The sequence below is a fragment of the Lactuca virosa genome, chromosome 6 (genome assembly GCF_052849685.1).
Source record: "Lactuca virosa cultivar CGN04683 chromosome 6, Lactuca_virosa_CGN04683_v6, whole genome shotgun sequence".
NCBI lineage: Eukaryota > Viridiplantae > Streptophyta > Magnoliopsida > Asterales > Asteraceae > Lactuca > Lactuca virosa.
The window spans coordinates 45,469,697-45,488,348 of NC_136431.1; the positions used below are offsets into that span (position 1 = coordinate 45,469,697).

Sequence of the window (18,652 nt, forward strand, 5' to 3'; positions counted from 1 at the left end):
ACTTAGGGTTTGCTATGGAGGGTTTCTGGGAGCATAAAGGGGTGATGGAGGCTGCATAAGGTTGTTTAAATAAGGTACAAACCCTCAGATTAGGGTTTTGTCCAGTCAGAGCCTACTCGTCGAGTCCGGGACCCGACTCGACGAGTCCATCACTTAAATCCCGCGCCTCTCCCGCTTCTACTCGGCGAGTCGGTCCTTCAACTCGCCGAGTCCAAGGCCAAAAATGCAAAATATTTAAATAAAAATACATACCAAGAACCAGGTGCTACAAATCTCCCCCACTTATTTTAGACTTCGTCCTCGAAGTCTGTTGCTCGATCCTGGAACAGCTCTGGGTAATGCTCCATCATCTCATCCACCGGCTCCCAAGTCCATTCCGAGCCCTTCGGTGCTGCCATTGCACCTTTACCAGCTCAACCCTCTTGTTCCTCAGATCCTTCGACTTCCGGTCGAGAATCGCTACAGGCCGCTCGATGTAATTCAGGCTGTCATCGACCTGAATATCTTCTAATGGTACCACTGCCGAGTCGTCCACCAGACATTTCCGTAACTGGGAGACGTGAAAAGTGCTATGAATCTGACTGAGTTCGGTTGGCAGATCCAACCTATATGCCACCTTGCCCACCCGGGCTATAACCCTGAAGGGTCCAATATACCTGGGACCCAACTTGCCCCGTTTCCTGAATCGGAGGACGCCCTTCCATGGCGACACCTTCAGAAGAACCATATCCCCGACCTGAAACTCCAGGTCCGATCGGCGCTTGTCGGCATAAATTTTCTGCCGACTCTGAGCAGTCTGAAGTCTGCTCCGAACCTGCTGAATCCTCTTTGTCGTCTTGAGGACCACTTCGGTGCTCCCCATGACCCTCTGGCCAACCTCACCCCCAACATATCGGGGTTCTGCACTTCCTCCCGTATAACATCTCGAAGGGAGGACGGTCAATACTCGCATGATAGCTATTATTATACGAGAACTCCGCCAACGGAAGGTAGGTATCTCAACTACCTCCGAAGTCTAAAACACAAGCCCGCAACATATCCTCTAATGTCTGGATGGTCCGCTCGCTCTGGCCATCCGTTTGCGGGTGAAAGGCGGTGCTAAAATGCAGACGAGTACCCAGCTTGTCATGAAACTTCTTCCAAAACCTGGAAGTGAACCGCACATCCCTGTCTGAAATCACCGATACTGGCACCCCGTGCCACGCCACTACCTCCTTGATATAGATATCGGCCAACCTTTCGGCCGAAATACTTTCCTGAATCGGGATAAAATGGGCGCTCTTGGTCAATCGATCAACGATGACCCAAATCGAATCCACTCCCCGCGCGGTCCTGGGAAGCTTTGTGATAAAATCCATCGTAATGTCCTCCCATTTCCACAGCGGAATATCCAACGGCTGCATCTTGCCGTGTGGCCTCTGGTGCTCGGCCTTGACCTTCCTGCAGGTCAAGCACTGCTCCACATACCATGCTACATCCCGCTTCATGCAGGGCCACCAATAGTCAGGACGAAGATCTCTATACATCTTCGTCACTCCGTGATGGATAGAAAATCTAGATTTGTGTGCCTCCTCCATCAGGATCTGGCGCACGCCTCCATGATAAGGGACCCACACCCTACGGTGAAGAGTCAATAACCCTCGGCTATCATAGTCGAAGGAGGAAACCTGTCCCACAATCCGCTCGCTCTTCCGATGTTCCTCCTTCATGGCTTCCTGCTGGGCCTCCCGAATCTGCTCCAAAAGCGGAATCACCATTGTCATCCTCAAACAGATATCCCTGATCGGCGCTGCCTTGCGGCTAAGCACGTCGGCCACCACATTGGCCTTCCCCGGGTGGTAGAGGATCTTACAGTCATAATCCTTTACCACATCAAGCCACCGACGCTGCCTCATATTCAGATTTGGCTGGTCCATGAGATACCTCAGGCTCTTGTGGTCCGTGTAAATCGTACAACGAACCCCATAGAGGTAATGACGCCAAATCTTGAGGGCGAACACAAGAGCCCCCCAGCTCCGAATCATGCGTCGGGTAGTTCGCCTCATGAGGCTTTAGGTGCCTTGAAGCGTAAGCAATGACATGCCCTCTCTGCATCAATACTGCACCCAAACCCGAGATGGACGCATCACAGTACACGACGAGATCCTCCATGCCCTCTGGCAGGGCTAAGATTGGCGCCTCGCACAATCTCTGCCTCAATGTCTCGAATGCAGCCTGCTGCTCAGGCCCCCAACTAAAGACCACGACCTTCCTCATCAGCCTGGTCAGGGGCACGGCTATCTTGCAGAAGTCCTGAATGAATCTCCGATAGTAGCCTGCCAATCCCAGAAAGCTCCGAATCTCAGATGGAGACCTCGGAACCTCCCATCTTATCACGGCCTCCACTTTGGCCGGATCTACCGAAATCCCGTTCTGGTTGACAAGGTGCCCAAGAAACTGCACCTCGCGCAACCAGAACTCACACTTGGAGAACTTAGCATACAAGTTCTCCCTTCTCAAAGTCTCCAGAACCTCTCGCAGATGCTCCTCATGCTGCTCTCGCGTCTTGGAGTAAACCAAGATATCATCAATAAACACTATCACGGACCGGTCTAACATCGGTCTACACACGCGGTTCATGAGGTCCATGAACGCGGCAGGAGCATTGGTGAGCCCGAAAGGCATCACCACAAACTCATAGTGGCCATAGCGCGTCCGAAACGCAGTCTTCTGCACATCCTCCTCTCTGACACTCATCTGGTGATACCCTGAACGCAGATCAATCTTGGAGAACCAAGACGCTCCCTGTAGCTGGTCAAAGAGGTCATCAATCCTCGGGAGTGGGTAACGGTTCTTCACCGTTACCTTATTCAGCTCCCGATAATCTATACACATCCGATGCGACCCGTCCTTCTTCTTCACAAATAGAATCGGGGCTCCCCAGGGAGAACTACTCGGTCTAATGAATCCCTTGTCTAACAGATCCTGTAGCTGTGTAGACAACTCCTGCATCTCAGGAGGAGCCAACCCATACGGTGCCTTGGCTATCGGAGCCGCACCAGGGACTAGGTCGATCCTGAACTCCACCTGTCGCTCCGGAGGTATTCCAGGCAACTCCTCGGGGAATACATCCGCAAACTCTCGTAGTACGGGCACATCGCCCACCGTCACCCTACCCGCCTCCCATAACATAGGCGACATAACCTGTGCAACCCTGCTGGAGGTAGCGCCTAGCCCTTGCTGCCGAACATAAAGCTGGTCCTCGCTGTGGCCCTTCGCCCTGAACCACCAACTCTCCCCCACTAGGGGTCCTAATCCGTACTGACTGCTGTGCGTAGTCAATCACTGCCCCATTTGGGCTCAGCCAATCCATACCAATAATAACCTTGTTCCCCCGCAAAGGTATGGGAACCAAGTCCACCAGGTAACGTTCCTCGAACAGCCTCAAAACACAATCCCGGTAGACCTCTGACGCTCGTACCGACTGATCATCCGCAATCTCGACCTCTAGAGGGCAATCCAACATGCCCGAAGACTCAGGAAACTTCTTGCTAAGCGCAAGAGAGACAAACAATCGGGTAGCACCCGAATCAAACAATACCTGAACTGGAATACCGTTCACATGGAACGATCCTTACCAGAGCGCATACATAACATATCAATATCACAGCAGCATATCATAAAATCATAAACAAGAAGTCATACCCGTCACCACATCAGGTGCAGCGCGTGCCTCCTCGGCTGTCAGCTGAAACGCTCGGCTCCGAACCACTGGAGCCTCCAACTTGGCCTTCCGGCCATCCACAACCCGTGCTGTCGCTGGAGTCGGCGCCACTGTCGGCGCCGCTGCTGCTGTCAATCTAGGGCAATTGGCCTTTTTATGGCCCTTCTGATTGCAATGAAAGCAAATCAGGTCTGATATCTGAATCGCAGGAGTAGGGGCAGTGCAATCTCTGCCAAAATGCCCAACCTTGCCACACTTATAGCAGCCTGAACCCGGCCCAGTGCGACAAGCTCCCTCATGTGACCGACCGCATTTCCCACAGCGGTCCCGTCTTGACTGGCCTTTCGGCGTACCATCGGATCCCTTGGGCTTCTTCCCCGAAGCCCCCGTCGTCAGCCCCTCCGCTGCCTTCCTCTTCCGGATGTGCTCCAGATCAATCTCCCTCTCCCTAGCCCTGGAAATCATGGAATCCAGGGTAGGGCAAGTTGAGAAACTGACATGCTCCCGGATGTCAGCTCGTAGCATGTCATGGTAGCGGGTCCTCCTCATGTCCTCATCACCCGCATACTGGGGCACCAGCAATGCCCTCTCCCGGAACTTGGCGGTGATCTCCGCCACAGTCTCCGTAGTCTGTCTCATGTCCAAGAAATCCCTGGTCAGCTGCTGAAGCTCTACAGCTGGCGCAAACTCTGCCCTGAATCTGGTCACAAATTCTGACCAGGTCATAGCCTCAACAGCCAAGGCTCCCAATGAGTCACCAACAGACTCCCACCAATCTCTAGCTCTGTCTCTCAAACACCCTGCTGCATATCTCACCTTCGACCCCTCGGGGCAGAAGTTGGTCAGCTGCGCAGACTCGATGTCTGCGATCCATCTCCTAGCAGCAATGGGGTCTTTCACCCCATGGAAATCTGGCGCACCACTCCCACGGAAGTCCTTAAAGGACAGTGTGCGCGTACTCGTCTGGCCAGACGCCATATCACTCCTGAATGCCCGGAGGCGATCCTCCATCAGCTCAACAATCCCTTCCTTGATCGACCCAAAAATGATCGGGGTCGACTCAAGAATGCCTCTCGTGATCGCAGACGCGATGAACTCGCGCAACCCGTCATCAACCTGCTCGGATCCTGCACCCGAGCCTGATCCTGATCCTGATCCGGAACCTCCTGCTCCATGACGCGTGGTCACCATGTTGAAAATACACGCATAAATGTCAGGATCATACATACTCTCGAGAGGTCTAACACACTCTCCAGGGTTCCCGGTTATGTCTCAACCTTCCTTGATTCGGGTACGGATCCTCTGCTTCCAGTAGTACGGGCCCATACTACCTTCCACATCTATCCGTGCTTTCCTCAAGGACTGCTTCGACTTCACCAAACCCTTTTCACCGATACCCCTTTCCACTGACCTCATCCTAGGCTTTCCTAGGGCACTCTCCGACCTACCCTCCGCCATCAGCTGCACTAGGAGTCCCCACCACTTCCCCCTAACTAACTTGCAGATACTGTTACATATTCGTTCCTTAGCTAGTTGAAGGTGGCCAGAACCCCCATAGCACAAAGCAAGCAGCATTCGAGCATTGGGTAACCAAATCAGGCATAACCTACACAGGCCATCCTACTGCTGACTAAACAGTCCTAGCCTACAGCTCATACAACAGGCATATAAGGCATCCTCCTAGATCCTTAGCCCTAACTAGCATGCAATTCTCAAAATCATATATCAGGCACACAAGGCATCCTCCTAGATCCTTAGTCCTATTCTAGCATGCAGTTTTCTGAATCAAAACCATATAGCATAACATATCAAGTATGGGTATCTTGGGGAAAACTTACTTGAGCCCGGCCGGTCGCATGCATCACACACTTCGACTTTCTTAAAATCCTTCCATTTAGATTTTAGAAAACCATTTTCCTTGTAAAAACCTTTTAGCCACTCAGTTTGAGTCCAGACACCTCTGAGGGTGTGTCCGAATCCCCCAAACCAGGGCTCTGATACCAACTTGTAACGACCCAATTTTCAAGTCCAAAAATTTCTTTTTAATTAACTGACTCATAAAAACATTCATAAGAAAACATTGTGAAAACACGTCATCTCATAGAACAAAGCATCATGTCTGAAAACCCAAGTCATAAAATATTACATATCAGAGTACAATCCCAGATAACTTAATGCGGAAATCATGTGTGTGTGTGCGATGCGATGCTACGCCGCCGGCTCCTTCCCCTTAGACGAAGAGGTACCTGAAACCAAAACCGAAACCGTAATCACAAAGCTTAGTGAGTTCCCCCATCATACCACATACCATACAATATCCTCGGTATCTTTCAACTGGTAATCATCGTCGGTATCTTTCAACCGATAATCCTCATCGGTATCTTTCCACCGGTAGTCATCACATACCATACAATATCCTCGGTATCTTTCAACCGGTAGTCATCGTCGGTATCTTTCAACCGGTAATCATCATCGGTATCTTTCAACCGGTAACTGTCATCGGTATCTTTCAATCGGTATCTGGGGACTATTCCACCCCCTACCACTAGCATACAACAACATGATATAAACATACAGTCAGGCATATCCAGGTACTGACCTACCCTTCGGTCCTAAGGACCGCTATCAGGGAAACCAATCCCTATCATACACGTAACATATAATACAAATAAAACTCATGACCCAAGCATGTAACCAAACCAAGATAATTATCACAAAGACAATCATCTTCTAAATACTCCTCTTTGGTGGGTCGGCATTGTGGCCTTAGACCCACCCCTACTGGAAGGTAACTCACCTCGTACGAGTAGCTGCTGATACTCCGGGCGGCAAACCTCTGTTTGCTGTTGCTCCGGAAATCCTCCGGCTACAATCCCCACAAAACACTCAGTGAGAAACTGATATCTACTCTTAGGGTAAAATGACCATTTTACCCCTAACCAAGTCCAAGACAAAGTCAACTTCCAGTTGACCCGACTCGCCGAGTCGGTCCGTCAACTCATCGATTCCATTCCCTTTACTCGTCCTTATCCACGACTCGACTCGTCGAGTTTGGCAACGACTCGACGAGTTCCCCTTCCTTACGAACATCAATGAACCTTCATCCGACTCGCCGAGTCGGATGAACACTCGCCGAATTCACCTTCAACTGATGAACAAGTCCTGACCTTGACTCGCCGAGCTGTATGAACAACTCGTCGAGTTCATCTTCAAACCTAAGGAGATTGCCTTGGACTCGCCGAGTCTGTTCTAGCACTCGTCGAGTCCCATGAACTCCAGGTCTAAAATTAAGTCCAATGCGTTGGGTCACTCTTTCTGTCCTGCTACAACCCTTCTAACACCCACTGAGTCCTTTTTGACCCTCAACAGATATGGGACTCAAAGCCTTGGACTCGTCGAGTCCCAAGAACGGACTCGCCGAGTCGATAACATCCACACCCTAAATCCTCGATTTCTGATGTACAACACTTGACCAAAAGATAGATCTAAGCTCCTTCAATTGTTCTAGCACGTAAAGTTACAAACTTTACGTGCATGCATGGGACTTTGAGCTCAAAAGGACATAAAATAAGCTCTAGTGTTGCATGGGGCCTTCCTTTGGTGCAAAAGCAATCCAAATCTGCCTTGTGACCCCTATAAAGACCTGATTCCAAAGCCTCAACCCCCAACCATGTTTGCAATCATGGTTGGTTACCAAAAATGGCTTATAAAAGCCCTAAATCTCCCCAAAAAGGGATCTATCAAATGAAAGATCAAGGTACAGACTTTATACCTCTCAAAGACTGCAAATGATGAACCAAACTCGAATCCTTCAGTCTCCTCTTGATCCTTCTATGTTCTTCCTTCTTCCTTGAGGTCAAAACCCACAAAAATCACTCAAAAGCCTTAGATCTTGCACCAAAACACTTAGGGTTTGCTATGGAGGGTTTCTGGGAGCATAAAGGGGCGATGGAGGCTGCATAAGGTTGTTTAAATAGGGTGCAAACCCTCAGATTAGGGTTTTGTCCAGTCAGAGCTTACTCGTCTAGTCCGGGACCCGACTCGACGAGTCCATCACTTAAATCCCGCGCCTCATCCCGCTTCTACTCGGCGAGTCGGTCCTTCAACTCGCCGAGTCCAAGGCCAAAAATGCAAAATATTTAAATAAAAATACATACCAAGAACCAGGTGCTACACATGGTGTGCATTTTGGTATGTTTTGGCTCACATTCAAGAAGAAGGAGTTTGGTGCAAGGTTGTGGATCAAGGAAGAGCTTATGGATTTGGATTATTTGCTTCATTTCCAGCTTGTTTGAGGTAAAAAGGTTTGATCTTGTTCATTGTTGGCTTAGATCTATTATGTATGAGTTTTGGTTCATTTTGGTGCCAAGAATGAGATCTAGTTGTTTGCTACCACTCCAGGAGCTATAAGTTACCACTCTTGGTGTTTCTGAGGTTCTAGATGCATAAAGTTGTCTCCTTTAGGGTTTTGAATCCCCCATGCATGAGATAGTGTCCATTTGGTGAACGTTTAGTGCTTTATCTTGAAGATTGGTTCTTTTGGGGCATGCAAAGTCATTAAGTAATTGACTTTATGGTTCTAGACGTTCTTTAAGAAGTAGATATGTGGTTTGGACTCCTGGTCTTGAGCATTAAGAGCTTAAGAAGGGTTTTGGATTAATGAATGAGTACACTGGGTGTACAAGTCGTACGCGCAGCGTACAAGCCAAATAGCGAGTACGCTTAGCGTACAGCTGAGTACGCCCCGCGTACTCAATCAGGTGAGTTTTTGCATTTGGGCTTCGTGGTTGGGCTTCCTTTTTGGGCTTGGGTGTTTGAGTTCTTAATGGGCCATATGAGTACAAGTGTTTTGGACTAGAAAAATTGGTTGGGCTTTAGGGTAAGTCCCATGTAAGGGGTTTGGGCCCAATTTGGAAAATTGGTCCATATTTGGGCATTGGTTGATTATTTGGCTTTTAGGCCTTTGAAATTGTGAGTTTGGGCCTTACTCTTGGACCAAGCTAGGTTAGGGGTAAAATGGTCTTTTTACCCCGAGTATGGATTATGGTTATGAAGTGTAACCCGATTGTTAATTGGGTGTTGTTTTTTTATTGACAGTTCGGGGATCTGTCAGCCAGCGGCTAGGGATCTCTTATGTGTTCCGGCAGTGCGAGGTGAGTCTCCTCACTGGGTTTAGCGGGTCGAAGGTGTTGGATTAGGTGTCTAAGTTCGTAACTATTTCTGGAATATACTTGACCCGGTTGGCATGGTCCATTTGGGTTGCATGGCATTGCAACACTTGGATAGACTAAATGAGAGAAATGACACTTATGGTTCTAATATATTAATAATATTATTTAATTAGTTTTGATCAATAATTAATTTAGAATTAATTTGGTGATAAAAAAGGAGACTAATTAAATATATGGAGTTGATTGTGTATATCATCCATTCTTTTATAGTGGGCTAATGATCTATGGTTTATTGGATTGGGCTAAATCCATAGGATGCTCCCTGGAGGCTAAAACCCATGGATCATGGAATATGAAAAGCCATGTCAATTAGGGTTTACATGTTGTAACCCTACTTGTGACTCAACTATAAAAGGACCCCATGAGCTACCAAAATCGGCACTATGTGTAGAACAAGAGGGCTAGCCGATTTTGAGTGATAGTGTACTTCTCTCAAAGTTATTCCAAGAGTTGTGGTGTTGTGTGAAACATTTGAGGCATCACATTTGGGGTGCTAGGCTCACAAAGTTCTCAAGGAATCCAAGCAACAAAAGGTATGTTCTTCTACTAGCTTTTATGTTTCAAAGTTCACCATGCCATGCTAGTTAGGTTAAGAACCTTTGAAAAATCAAATTTGCATGTATCTTAGTAAAACATAGATCCAAGGTTTCTAGGGTTACATGTACACTTTAGGAGTGTTAGAATGCTCAAAACCCTTCAGTGGTATCAGAGCCTAGGCTTGTTTTCTTGATACTTGATGCAAATTCTTGAAAAAACTCAAGATTTCTGCATTTTGCTGAGTGAACTCGTCGAGTCCATGGGGGGACTCGCCGAGTCCATGTGTTATTTCATCCTACTCGTCGAGTAGGTTCTTTCACTCGACGAGTAGGAGGACCTGAATGCAGATTTTCGAGTTTTGCTGCTGGAAATGGACTAGAAACATTACCCTAAACTGTTTTGGTCTTATAAACATTACCCTAAACTGTTTTGGTCTTATAAAACTTGTTTTAGATGGTGTAATGGTTATGCCAATCCATTTACAATGGCTATTATCAAAATTTCAAGTTTTGTATGTGTTGTTTATGATTCTTGAAATTGTTGATATAAATGTTCATGAACTTATGAGTTTGGTAGATCATAGGAATTATTTTGTTAGTTTAATTCTTGATTCTGATGAGTTTTAATGGAATCCATAATTTGTCATCAAGTTATGGATTACCAAAAGTCTTTCTTTTAAAGTCCATTAATGAACACATATGTTACATAAAATGAAGAGTCTTTCATTTTAATAAACCATTAACTCATAAGTTATGAAAGTTACAAAACTTGCCCTCAAGTTTTGGAACATGTAAAGTCCCCTAAAAAACTTTAGTTCCAACCCCTAGAATTTTAAAAGTTAAAATTCAACCCTTATACTTTATAATATTATAAGTTAATAATATATATATATATATATATATATATATATATATATATATATATATATATATATATATATATATATATATATATATGTATGTATAAGAATAAGTCGTTTTACCGTTAGTAGGCCTCATTCACGAACCCGGTCTATAAGGGGGGTATAAGGTTGTTGCCTATAAAATGGCAGCTTAATGGGTGTCCACTCTCACCCACCGCTTCCTTGACCGGTGTAGGGTCGTTAGCCGAACGGGTAAGACAATGACTTTAATCCTCACTAAAAGTATAATGATTATAAAGTAACTAAATGTTTTATAAATTCTCAATCTTAGTTACTTTAGGAAAATGTGAATATGGTGCTAACCCATGAAATTACACTTTGCACTTTGCTTAAGTCGTTAGTGGAGCGTTTGTGGTTAACCGGCACACTAACCTGGACTTAACAAGGTAGGCAAAGGGTGGCTTCAGGTTTATCATAGATCGGTGGAGCGCGTGTGGTTAACCGGCACATAAGTTAGGTGATACACATTAAGAGTACCAAGTAATTTGCATGGTTAATTCACACCTTGTTCTGTAATCCTCGGTATCCCAGTAACAAAACTTGAAGGGCACACTCGAGATTAAAACATGCCATTGAAAAGTTCAATGAATCTCAAAAGAATCTAGGAGTTTCAAAACCAATTAAAACCTAATAATACATTTCGTTTTTCATGGTGGAAATTGGTGAATCTTCATTCACATACCTTCAAATATTTTATAGCTTGGATTACGGCATCCCTCTTCTAAGTTATAAAATATTGTGTTGGGTCCTAGCCTTAATATTACATTTGGGTGTCTTATTAAGGACTATCTTTATATCTAATCTAAACTTGTCCTTCTTCTTTTTCAGATGTCTTCCAACAATGCTGCTTTTGGCTCAAACCCTACAGGCTCCTTCTCTCTCATGAACCTTTGTGGGAGAGCCATCTTCGATGGATCCAACTTTATGGATTGGATCAGGAACATTAGCATGGTCACTCGGTATGAGGACAAGGAATATGTCCTCGACAAGGAGCTTAAGGAACTTGATGAGTCGTCTGCTACTCCTGAGGAGATCGCTGAATTCCAGACTCATGAGAGAGATGCCACCAAAGTGGCATGTATCATTTTGGCCACGATGACAGTCGAGCTCCAAAAGTCCTATGAGGACTATTACCCTTTTGAGATGCACCAGGACTTGATGGACAGATACCATCAGAGTGCTCATCAAGAGCGGTATGAAATCATCTCCTCCATGATAACAACCCAGATGAAGTGTTGGTGAACCCATCACGGGCCACATGCAGAAAATGCAAAGATTCGTGGACCGTTTGCTGAAATTGAATGTGAACTTCCCCGAGGAGTTGGCAATTGACATCATTTTTCACTCCTTACCTTCGTGTTATGATCAATTCTGAATGACATATCACATGAACAAGGAGGAAGTTACACTCAGCAAACTTCAAGGACTTTTGAAGACCACCGAAAGTGGTCTTAAAGGTAAATCGGTTGTTACCACTCCTACTCCTACCGCAGCCCCTGTCTTAGCAATCAGACAAGGTAAAGGGAAGAAGAGGAAGAGCCCTTCGAAGGGTACCAAGGGAAAGTCCCTTGATGGCTCCTCCTGAAGTAGAACCAAAGGTGGTTCTGTCACTCCTTCTGCCAACCCTAAAGAGGCTGAATGCTTCTATTGCCATGAAAAGTCGCACTGAAAGCGAAACTGCCCAAAGTACCTGCAAGATGTTAAGGATGGGAACGAGAAACCCAACCATGCATGTATTTACACTATATTGTCTAATAACTCACCATATTCTAATTCTTGGGTCCTTGATACAGGTTGTGGTATTCACATATGTTCTGATTTGTAGGGACTAGAAGAAGTAAGAATGTGGAGCATGGGAAGATAAACTTGATCATGGGGAATAAGAAAGTTACACCTATCACCAAGATTGGAGTTTATTCTTTGTTGCTAAGTAGTGGGTTAACATTAGATTTGAATAAATGTTGTTATTCGTCTGAAATGGAGAGAAATATTATTTCCTTTCATGGTTTGTACGAACAAGGGTTTACCTTTTCGTTTGATAATGAATGTGGTGGTATTAATGCTTTCTTTAATAATGTTCTTTATTTTAAAGTATTACCTTGTGATGGTGTATATGAAACTGTGTCGGTTGTAGATAACCTAGGAAATAATGTGTTGTGTATCGATTCTTCCACTAGCTTGGATAAAGCATCATTATGGCATTGTCGTCTTGGACATGTAAGCAAGAAACACATAGGCCAACTCCAAAAGGATGGAGTCTTGGAGTCATTTGGCCTAAAGTCGGATGATAGTTGTGAATCTTGTTTGCTTGGAAAAATGACAAAGTCACCCGTCACTGGTTCTTGTGCTAGGGGTGAGGGTTTGTTGGACCTCATACATACTGATGTGTGTGGACCTTTCAGAACCACCACAAGGGATGCTAACCGCTTCTATGTGACTTTTACTGATGATTATAGTAGATATGGATATGTCTACTTAATCAAGCATACGTCAGAAACCTTTGAAAAGTTCAAGGAGTTTAAACAGGAAGTGGAGAATCAGTTGGACAGGAACATTAAGATGCTTCGATCCGATCGAGGTGGTGAGTATCTTAGTACAGAGTTCCTTGACTATCTTAAGGAATGTGGGGTTGTCTCACAATTGACACCTCCCAGAACACCACAGCTTAATGATGTGGCTGAGAGGCGTAATCGAACCTTCTTGGATATGGTTCGTTCCATGATGAGTCGAGCTTCGCTACCAAGAAGGTTGCCAAAACACCTCACGAGATTGCCGCCCATATCCTTATCTAGTCCCTACCAAGAAGGTTGCCAAAACACCTCACAAGATGTGGACTGGAAAAGTTCCCAATCTAGACCACATCAAGATTTGGGGTTGCAAGGCTTTCGTGAGGCGCGAGACTCATGATAAGCTCGATCCTCGAAGTGAGAGGTGTATTTTCATCGGCTACCCCCAGAAATCCTTTGGTTACCTCTTCTACAGACCTAATGATAATGTGGTCTTTATAGTAAGGAGAGGAATCTTTCGCGAGAGAGAGTTCATAAGCCAAGGAAACAGTGGGAGGAAAATTGACCTTGAAGAAATTCAAGATTCAAGTGGTGAAGGAACCTCAAATCCTAGCAATAAACCTGAGGAGAAAACTCCTGTTGATCCGACTGAAGAGTCCGTACCTCTGAGGCGTTCCACGAGAGTTAGGAATGCACCTGAGCATTACTATGGTTTCCATATTACTGCGGAAGGTGATACACTTATCAATGATAACACACTGGTATGTCTGGATGAACCTAACAACTACACGGAAGCCATGGCAGGCCCGGAGGCTGCTAAATGGAAAGAGGCTATGGACAGCGAGATACAATCCATGTATGACAATCAAGTTTGGAACTTCGTTGACAATGTACCAGGTCGTAAGACAGTCGGGTGTAAATGGATCTTCAAGAAGAAGACCGACATGGATGGTAATGTACACACTTATAAGGCGCGAATGGTTGCAAAGGACTTTTCTCAAACTCCAGGAGTTGATTATGATGAGACCTTTTCACTAGTAGCAAATATTAAGTCTATTAGGGTTATGTTAGCCATTGCTGCATTTCATGATTATAAAATATGGCAAATGGATGTCAAAACCGCTTTCCTTAATGGAAGGTTGGCTAAGGATGTTTACATGAGTCAGCCAGAGGGTTTTGTCAGTATAGAGTACCCTAATAGAGTGTGTAAGCTTGAGAAATCCATCTATGGATTGAAACAAGCACCTTGCAGATGGAATCTTTGTTTCGATGAGAAAGTCAAAGAGTTTGGTTTTTCGAGGAGCGAAGATGAATCTTGTGTATATGTCAAGGCTAGTGGGAGTATAGTTAGCTTTTTGGTATTGTATGTGGATGACATACTACTCATAGGAAATGAAATCCCAACTCTGCAGGAAGTGAAGTCCTGGCTTGGGACGTGTTTCGCTATGAAGGACCTTGGAGAAGCTGCCTATATCCTAGGGATAAGGATTTTGAGAGACAGGAGTAAGAGACTAATTGGACTTAGTTAGAGTACCTACTTGGATAAGGTGCTGAATAGGTTCAGCATGCAAGATTCCAAGAAAGGAGAGTTATCGATCCAGAGTAACGCCAGACTAAGTAAGACTCAGAGCCCGAGTACAGAGGCTGAGATAGCTGAGATGAGTCGAGTACCATATGCTTCCGCTGTAGGCTCGATCATGTATGCTATGACTTGTACTCGTCCTGATGTGGCCTTTGCGTTGAGCATGGTCAGCAGATATCAGGGGAACCCTGGCAAGGCTCACTGGACTGCGGTAAAGAACATTATCAAGTACCTGCGGAGGACTAAAGACTCGGTCCTTACCCTCGGTGGGAGTGATGACTTGAGAGTAGTAGGGTATAGTGATGCTAGCTTCCAGACTGATAGGGATAATTTCCGCTCTCAGGTAGACTGGGTCTTTACCTTAAACAGAGGAGCAATTACTTGGAAAAGTTCCAAGCAGGAGACAGTGGCTGATTCAACTTGCGAATTAGAGTATATAGCGGCAAGCGAGGCAGCAAAGGAGGCTATATGGCTAAAGAACTTTATTGGAGACCTTGGAGTTGTACCAGCTATAAAGGACCCTATGGAGATTTTCTGTGATAGTGAAAGTGCAGTTGCCTTAGTGATATTGCCATATTTATACATGTTTTTAGGCAATATTTATTTACATTTCTATTAATATTTTGGTTATTTGCATAGAATAATGGTACTTATGAGTTTAAATTGTTATTTTGCAGCCAAACAGAAACATCTTCGAAGATAGGGACTGAAATTGACAGAATATGGAACTTTGGAGGATTGAAGGAAAGAAGAACGGAAAATCACCCAAAAGACGTACTCACGACGTGAACAATTCATGATTCATGACGTGAGTCGAGAACTCTAGAAGATATGCATGTGGGTGGAAGAGTCCTTGCCGAACACGGTTATATCATATTCACGACGTGAATCCTTATGGTTCACAACGTGAACTCGGGAAATCAGAATACTATAAATTCCCTTGCCCATTACGATTTGAAGGACTTTTTGGCTGATTAGAGGGTTTCCAGAAGGCGATTTTTAGCAGAAGAAAGGTCCTGGAAAAAGGTTTTCAACACCAAAAGAGTTAAGGTCCATAATTTAGTTCACTTATTTGATACTTATGAACATGTTTCCTTATACTTTGATTTGTATTAGTGTGTTAGTTGCTATTATGAGCAGCTGAATCTAGCTACTCTTGTTTAGCTAGATGAAGCTTCTAACTTATGAATAGCTTAATTTTGTATGGATTTATTTAGTTGGTAAATTGTTTGTGTTTGATTTATAATTACCTAGCATGCTTATGGTTGTTTCCTTAGTTGCTTGATTCCATGTTCTGTGTAGCTTAGTGACCATTAACTGTATGAACTTGTTTACCTAATGATTTAGTGAACATTAAATTGTTAGAGCTAGGATTGACCAATCTTAGTTAGTAATTAAAGCAAATAAACTTAGCTGTGCTAGAGAACGTAGATTATGACTATAATTGCGTTTCCATAATAAATCTTACATAGCATATTCATAATCATAATTGGTTCTGTGTTTAATCGTGTGTGACCATACATAGTTTTACATGAATTAATTAAATATTGGTAAAATTAGACTTAAATTACTAATATAATTAAAACCAACTTGATAATCCATAATTATTAGCTAGCCATAACGACGAAGTGGATTCGAACTAAACAAGAGTGTTTTTACTTATTGATTGAATTTGAGCTAAGTTCGTCTGATCTTGTAAAATCAGATAAAACCCTTTTTAAACTTGTTAATAATTAGGTTAATTTGCTAGCAAGTAGATTAATTAGTAACACCGTTCCCTGTGATCGACACCCGACTTACCCAAGCTATACTATAATCTGACTAGGTACACTGCCTATAGGTGCATAGTTGGTCTAAGTTTGTTAGGCTATAAATATTAAAATTAGTGGGTACTTTTGTGCACATCAAGTTTTTGGCGCCGTTGCCGGGGAACGGCTTAGTTTATTGTTTATTTATTTGCTTTAGATTAATCGATCCTTTTTGTGGGGTAAAACCTGCAAAGAGTTATTTTCCAGTTTCAGTTTTTTTCTGGCATTACAGAACTCACGACGTGAGTATTATAGTATTCACGACATGAATTATGTGATCCTCTTTTTCTTTGTTTTTAATTTGTTTTTCTCTTTTAGTTCAGTTTTACGTTTTTTATTTTGTTTGTTTTGCAGGAGTTGATGACCAGAGGATCCAACACACCTTTGGTGCCACCACTGGAAGATCCGGAGTCTACGCTGCACAAAAAGAATAATAAGAAGTCGCCTGTACAAGAACTGAAATCAGCCTTTTCAAGGAAGTCAGGAAAGAAAACGGGAGAATCGAGTTCAGCCTCAAAGACCAAGTTTGAAGTCTTCGATCAATTTCCTAATCCACACGAGACCGAGTACGAATGAGAAACAGAATTTGGACTTCGTACAAGTGAACCCGAGAACGAGCCGGAGAACGAAATGGCGAACATTGATGAGATGGCCATGGGGGATTACAAGAAGCGCATTCGAGATGATGTGGGGTCGGGTTTAGTACATCCTACGATTCCTGCCAATACCACATTCGAGTTGAAAGGACATATCCTTTCTGCACTAAAGGATATCCCATTTTATGGGAAGGATCATGAGGATGCTTTCAAGCATTTAGACGAGGTCAATGATATTGCGGATTATTTTAATACTCCTAATATCCCAAGGGAGACAGCTTTGTTAAGGATGTTACCAGTCACTTTCAAAGGAGCGGAAAAAGACTGGTTGAAGGCTCTTCCATCTGGTACAATCACCACATGGCCCAATTGCGTGAGAAATTTCTAGATCAGTTTTGCCCACCCTCCAAAATCTCTAAACTCAAGAAGGCGATTGCCAACTTTGAGCAAAATCCGGGAGAGTCATTATACGAGGCATGGGAGCGCTACAAGGGGTTGTTAAGGAATTGTCCTCAACATGACCTAAATATTCAGCAAGAAATGTCGATATTCTATGATGGGGTGAATGTCATGACTAGACAACTCCTTGATTCACAAGGACCACTAACAAAGAAGAACCCAAATCAGGCCAAGGAGCTGACTGAAGAATTTTCAAAGCACTCTCGTGAGTATCACAACCCAGGGCGCGATGGAATAAAAGGCAGTGGAGGTGCACAAACTGAAGAGATGGTTGTTGTGATGGCAATGCTTAACACTATGGATAGGAGATTGACCCAAATGGACCAATCAATTCATGCAATTCGAGTTGGTTGCGAGAGATGTAGTGGCCCGCATTTGACAAAGGATTGCAATATGGATGAATATGGAAACATGAAAGCTCAAGTTTGCTATTCGAGTGGGGACAAATACGATGAAGATGGGAGGAAACCAAAGAAGGAGTGGCTGCCTTACGATGAATACAAGAAGCAAAAAGAAGAGAAATTTAGGCAAACTGGCCGGGGTTTTTACCAAAGAGAGCAACCACCAGCTGAGAAGAAAGTTGATCTAGAGACCATGTTAATAAAGTTTATGGAAGCTTCAGAAAAAAGGCATGATGCTACTGATGCTATGATGATTGACCAACAATCATTATTAAAAAATCAACAAGCTTCCATCAATAACCTTGAAGTTCAACTTGGTCAACTCACTACTTTGGTAAATAAAAGACTGTCTCCACCAGTTCCTGAAAAGAAGACTCAATCTCACGTAATGGCCATAGATACTGAAGAAGAGGCGATTTCTGAGTTCCTAGAAGCCTTAGAAGTGGAGCCACAGCAGGCCGATCCAAAGCTAAAGAAGTCGAAGCTCGAAATTGAAGAATCTGCTGGAATACCCAGTTCACGTCGTGAGCCCGCTATGCTCACGTCGTGGGCTCGGTCTGAACATAAAAAATCAGTATCTGTTCTAGCTTATAAACCACCCTTGCCATTCCCGTCTAGAGCTAATCTCAGTCCACTGGAGAGAGAACCTCTGGAGTTTATCAAGCAATTGAAGGGTATTCCTATCAATACTCCTTTTATTGATTCACTTGCAAAAGTTCCAGAATATGCTAAGTTCCTACAAGACTTGTTAGACACTCGTCAGCAAATAAAGGAGAATTCTAAGGTGATTCTAAGTGAGCAAAGCTCAAAAGCTGTGTTGGGAGAGATACCTAAGAAGATGGGGGATCCTGGACGACTCACTCTCCCATGTGAGTTTGGGAATAATATGAAGGTTTATGCTTTAGC

General features: G+C 44.2%; 1 non-coding gene across 1 annotated transcript; it reads right to left on the reverse strand.

Moving 5' to 3' along the window:
• Positions 1-17,303: 17,303 nt before the first annotated feature.
• On the reverse strand, positions 17,304-17,410 carry LOC145122964 (small nucleolar RNA R71). The gene has a single exon (XR_013714847.1). It is a non-coding gene; the product is annotated as a small nucleolar RNA R71 (small nucleolar RNA).
• Positions 17,411-18,652: the final 1,242 nt, after the last annotated feature.